This window comes from Leptonychotes weddellii, chromosome 7 (genome assembly GCF_054177405.1).
Source record: "Leptonychotes weddellii isolate Sample4059 chromosome 7, ASM5417740v2, whole genome shotgun sequence".
Classification (NCBI taxonomy): domain Eukaryota; kingdom Metazoa; phylum Chordata; class Mammalia; order Carnivora; family Phocidae; genus Leptonychotes; species Leptonychotes weddellii.
Genome location: NC_138375.1, coordinates 4,361,581 through 4,366,922, shown reverse-complemented (window position 1 = coordinate 4,366,922; position 5,342 = coordinate 4,361,581).

The window sequence follows — 5,342 nt, the reverse complement described above, 5'->3', positions numbered from 1 at the left end:
AGTGGAGGAAGGGAAAAAAAAAAAAATAGAAATGAGGAAACATAATCAACAAAACACAAATAGCTCAAAAACATGGAAACAGGACTGACAATGCTCACGGGAGATGTGGGTGGGTTTTTTGTTTTGTTTTTTCAATTTTAAGTGTTCAACATGCAGGGAGTTCAGTATTTGAGAGGTGAGCCGCCTCCAGTCCCCGTCCTCCTTCATGGGGCTGCCCGTGGGAAGTCTGTCCCTCCTCCCAGGTGTCCCCCCGCCCCGCCCCCATCACACAGATGCTGACATCTATGCAGAACGTCCAGCTTCCAGCAACAGTTTTCGTTTGATAATAGAGCATGGAGATCATCTCCCATCAGGAGCTCCATTCTTCCATCAGATGCAGACGAGCTTTGTAACCAGACCCTGTGAACGGACGCTGGGGTTGATCCCAGTGTTTTGCTACTACCCAAAGCCTGTAGTGAGTAAACTGTTCCTTTCATTTCAAATGTTGCCCAGGCATGTGGATGAGAATAAACTCCTAGAAGTACTACTTACTGGCCAAGGAGTATGTGCCTTTTAAATTATGATAGGTATTAGCTGTGTCTATATTAATATAAAATAAAATGGAATTCATGGCAAGAGACATTAAATGGGAAAAACAGGGATACTCTATAGATTTTGTAGTTATAAAATGTAGAACATATTTTGTAAGAACGTATAACAGCCTTTAACCTTATAACACCTTACAACAAAATACTGATAAAGGAGAAAATTTTACCAGTAGAAGAAATTGACAAACCTGGGTAGGAGGAAGAAACAGTCAGTTGGAGGTGTTCCCACTTCCATGACCCCCCCAAAGCGGGCATGGAGCCCAGAGAGGTTTCCAGGCCAGCTTTGCTGCATTTTCAGGAAACACCTCTTTCTTCTGTTGAATTCATTTTATAGAAACAGAGCGTTTCCCCTGTTATTCCACACTGGCATACCCAGGGGGCCCTGCATGGACAAGGATACCAAGCAGAAAAGGAACCATTCTGCTACCGCTCGAGTGAGAATACCTGACTATTAGCTAAACAGAACGAACAGGCAGAACGGGGTCAGCATGCTGTATTCATGGAGTAAGAGGAATTATAAACTTTATATAATATGTAGTTACATATTTAATTACATAAATAATAGTTACATATTCTATTCCTTGTATTATAGATAGTATTCATTACATATTCATGTTATAAAATATATATGATTTTATATATTGTAATATAATTATATAGGAATCATAAAGAATATTAAGAGGTCAAGGGAGAAAAATTAATATCTTGATTTGCTAAAATTCGACACTCATTCCTTATTTTAAAAAATAGCAATAAGCTAAAAATGGAAGGGAACTTATTTAACTCGATAAAGGATATTTATCAGAAATCCTATGTCAGACAACCTACTGAATGGTAAAATGTTAGAAACAGCAATCAGCTAGTCCACACTGAAAATCCTCACCAGTGCAAGAAGACCAAGAGAAGAAATCAGGTGTAGTAGGAAGAAAGCTGAGACTAACTCTGCGATTATTTGCAGGTCAGATAATTATCCATGCATGAAAATCCAAGAGAATAAACAGGAAAGGTATAAAAACTCATAATAGTTCAGTAATTTGATAAAGATGAAAGACATCAAAAACAAAGATTTTGATAAATTGGCACATTGGGAGAGAATATTTAGCATATATATATAGTACATAACACATCATGTCCATACCATATGTAAATAGCTTCCACAAATCAATAAGAAAAAAGATGAGCAATTTACAAGTAGTCAAAGAATATAAATGGGTAATTTCCAGAAGAAGACATACAATAGACAGCCCCACTCATACTAAAAGATGGAAAATGATAGTATCAAAAAATTCCATTTTTCACTCATCAAAGTGACAAAAGTTTAAGGAGTAATAGTATCTAGTGATGATGATGGTGGGAAAAGGGATACTTTCAGTTTTGTGCCATCTTTTTGGAAGGTGGGCTTTCCCTGTGACTGTAGTTTGATTTTGGGGGAGGCCACGTTGCTGACAACCCCATCGTGCCCTCGGGTGAAGTGAACGTCTGAGTACGTGGATCCCAGTTGCTCTGGGACTTGGGTCCCAGGAGCTCCAAAGAGCCAGGGGTCAGATGGATGAGGACTGTCCTCTCAGCAGTCTCATCCTCTTGGGGTGTTTGTGCAGAGGATTTCGTTTCGTTTCCTGCGGGCCGTGACACCTCTAGGGGTGACAGTTCCAGAGGAGCTCATCGCTAGTGTGAGATTCACAGACAAACAGAACAGAAGCCGTGATGATGTTCTCAGGCGTCACCCGAAAGTCTGAGAGCGAAGAGGCTCCCCGGCTCTTTCACCACCTCAAGTTCAGAGTCAGGACTCCATCTGCTCATGTCAGCTCATCTTAAACCGTGAGGGCGGCATCTGGACCTTCCCTTCGTCATCGGCTGTATTACTTTGCTTACTGTCAGCCTCCCTCGCTCTCGACAGCAGGCTCCATGAAGATAGGCAAGTAGTCCATGCCCAGGCCTGTGCCCGGCGGGTACTCTGCAAGCATCTGTTGAGTGAAGGCTGGTCAACGGATCCCCAGCAGCAGGGGTCCTATGTGATGGCAGCCTCTCGAGGGGGACACTGAATTCTCTGTCCTGGCTTGTGAGGTGTCTCTGCTTCAGAGTTACAGTTTGAAAGGAAGGAAGTGGGGGGAGTTACTGCTTTGCCTAGCCTGTCACAGGACTCAGGGAGGGGCCTCAGACAAGCCCCCCAGGCCCTCTAGCTCCTGTTCAACTTGGGGCGCTGACCCTCATTGAGCAGGGCTTGGGAGGCGTCTACCTGGCCGGCGATCGCTTGGACCCCCTTAGCCATCTCATCTCCTTAGCCAACAAGTGCGGGGTGCCCATTGTCTCTTCTCAACGGAGAAACATGCTCCGAGGTGGGCCTCAAGCCGTGGCCTGGCTTAGGATGAGGAAGCAGGAGGATATGGACACTCCTTTTGGAGCCTTGTGGGGATGTAGTTTAAGACACATGTATTCAGCTGATGAATATGGATTTTACATTTAGAAGATGACACTAAAACTGTTTAAAAAACAACATTAATTGCAGGAAATAAGGCTCATGAGAATCCTCTTGGCCAGCAGAGCTATGTAGAAGACTCCCCTTCCTGCCCCGCGCCACACCCCGGCTCCACACAGGGTGGACCCAAACCTCAGGGCTGGAGTGGGGGCACACACTAGGCTTCATCCGAAAGGGACGGTAAGGGTCCAGAGCCAGCCGGAGCCGTGGAACGGGAAGGCGGGGCCGGGCTGGTGAGCACGCGGGCCGGGGGGGCTCAGGTGGCCTCAGGGGGCCCGTGCCCACGCCCGCCTCACGCTTGGCATCTGGAGGGGGCACCGCAGGGCGGTCTGGCCTGCTACTGGGGCGGCCACCCTAACGGGCCTGCCTTGGGTCAGGGCGCGTGTGCAGATGGCCTCCAGATCCCAGTCTCAGAGCAAACGCACCGACGCCTGCACCGCGGAAGGAGGTGCAGACCACAGGTGACCTGCCGGTGGCCCCTGTGCGGAGTCTTCGAGCTGGCCCTGGCGCAGGCTGGCCTCGCCTGCCCCCAGTCGGTGCGGCTCTCAGGCTGTCGGCTGAGGGGACAGCAGGGCCAGCTTGGGGCCGCGGCCAGGTGGGCTGCCCCGGGGGAGGGGCCTGTGCACCCCGCTGCCTCGGGCTGGCCCAGGAGAGAGGGGCCGGCGGCAGCCGGCTGGCGCCCCGTGCCGCATGTGGGGGTGGTTTGGCCCTGCCTTAACCACAGTGCAGCGCTGGACCCACCCTCTGAGTCCTGCGCCCCAGTGAGTTTTGGTGTAGAGCGGAAGGTCACATGGACCTATTTGAGATCAGGTACCAGATGGTTAGACAGCATTGCTCTGATTTAGAGACATTGGGAAGCTAATCGTCCCCGTGGGGTGGATAATGAATGACTTCATTTTATAGACGAGGAAAGAGAAGCATGCCAACAGCCCAGCCACCAGCCACCCCCTGGTCTGGGGGCCTCTCTTAGACCAAAGTAGGCGGCCGGTGGGCTGGATTCCACCGAGCTGCAAGCAAGCAATAATTAATCCTCGGGATCCGAAGAGAGCTGCAGTGCCCCCATTCTGCGCCACCCCCACCCGCGACCTCCCACTGTGGCCAGTCAGGCCCCCAGGTGTCCTCCCCTGGGTTCCCCCAAGGGCTGCGTGGGGTGGGCGCGATGTGATCCCTCCTTCCTGAGCTCTTCATCCTGTGTCGTTACGTGTGACATTCTTTCAGCGAGAGCCGCCACCGGGGCGAGCTTTTTCAGGGCTGTATTTTTCTATTCCCCTGAAAAGGGATTGGCAGGAAAAGCATTTCTCCTCTTTACTCTCTGGTGTTGTATCTGTTGTCTCCGAATTCTGGCCGAAGGCCACAATCTAAGGCCTTGCACTATTTTAAACTCAATTGGGTTTCACCCAGAATCCGAGCGTGAAGGCTGTGAAGAAGGAGCCATTCTTGAGCACGTCGGCTGGGTCCCTCAGTGAGGCCAGGCGTGGGCAGAATCGGGGGACATTGAGGTGGGTTCAAGCTCAGCCAGCCACGTGGCCAACTGGCTGTGTGACTTCAGGTGACAATACTACCTCAGTTTTGTCACTGTGAACACAGGGGGCTGGACATCCTGATCTCTGACCCTCTCCCCCCCGCCCCCCCGCCCACCCCTGGGTTAGAAGATGGGCAATCCTATGGATAGATAGTAAGCAATGTGAGCGCAGTAGAGTTTACATTTCATACAGTATGTACGTGTGTGTGGAGGGGATTTAAAGTCAGCTGACTTTTGCAACATCGGAATGGGGGAGCCTTTTAAAAATATTACCCTGAGCCCAGAAACATGAAAAAAAAATTCATGAATTCAAAGACATAAAAATCTCCTCTATGGGAAAAAACGAAGCACAACAAAAAACACACAACGTTATAAGATAATCAAGAAAAAAGACAAATTGAAAGGCGTTCCCCATTGGAGGACTGATTTCTTTAATAAACGGGGTGCCTCTACTCAAAAAGAAGACAGAAATAGGCAAGACACATAAATACTAATGGCCAATAAGCGTACGGAACAGGCTCAGTCTCATGGGATAATACACATTTAGGCTATGAGATACGTTTTGCCTTTTTTCTCTGCAACACTGTATTGGCAAGACGCCCTCACACATTGCTCACACTGCTGATTAAAGCTCCGGATGGCAGTTTGACGATCGCTGTCAGATTTAAAATGCCCGTGCTCTTTGATGTGGGAATTACACTTCTGGGAACTTAGCCAACGACTGTGTTGGTAAGTGTAAGGGTGTTTATGCAGGGTT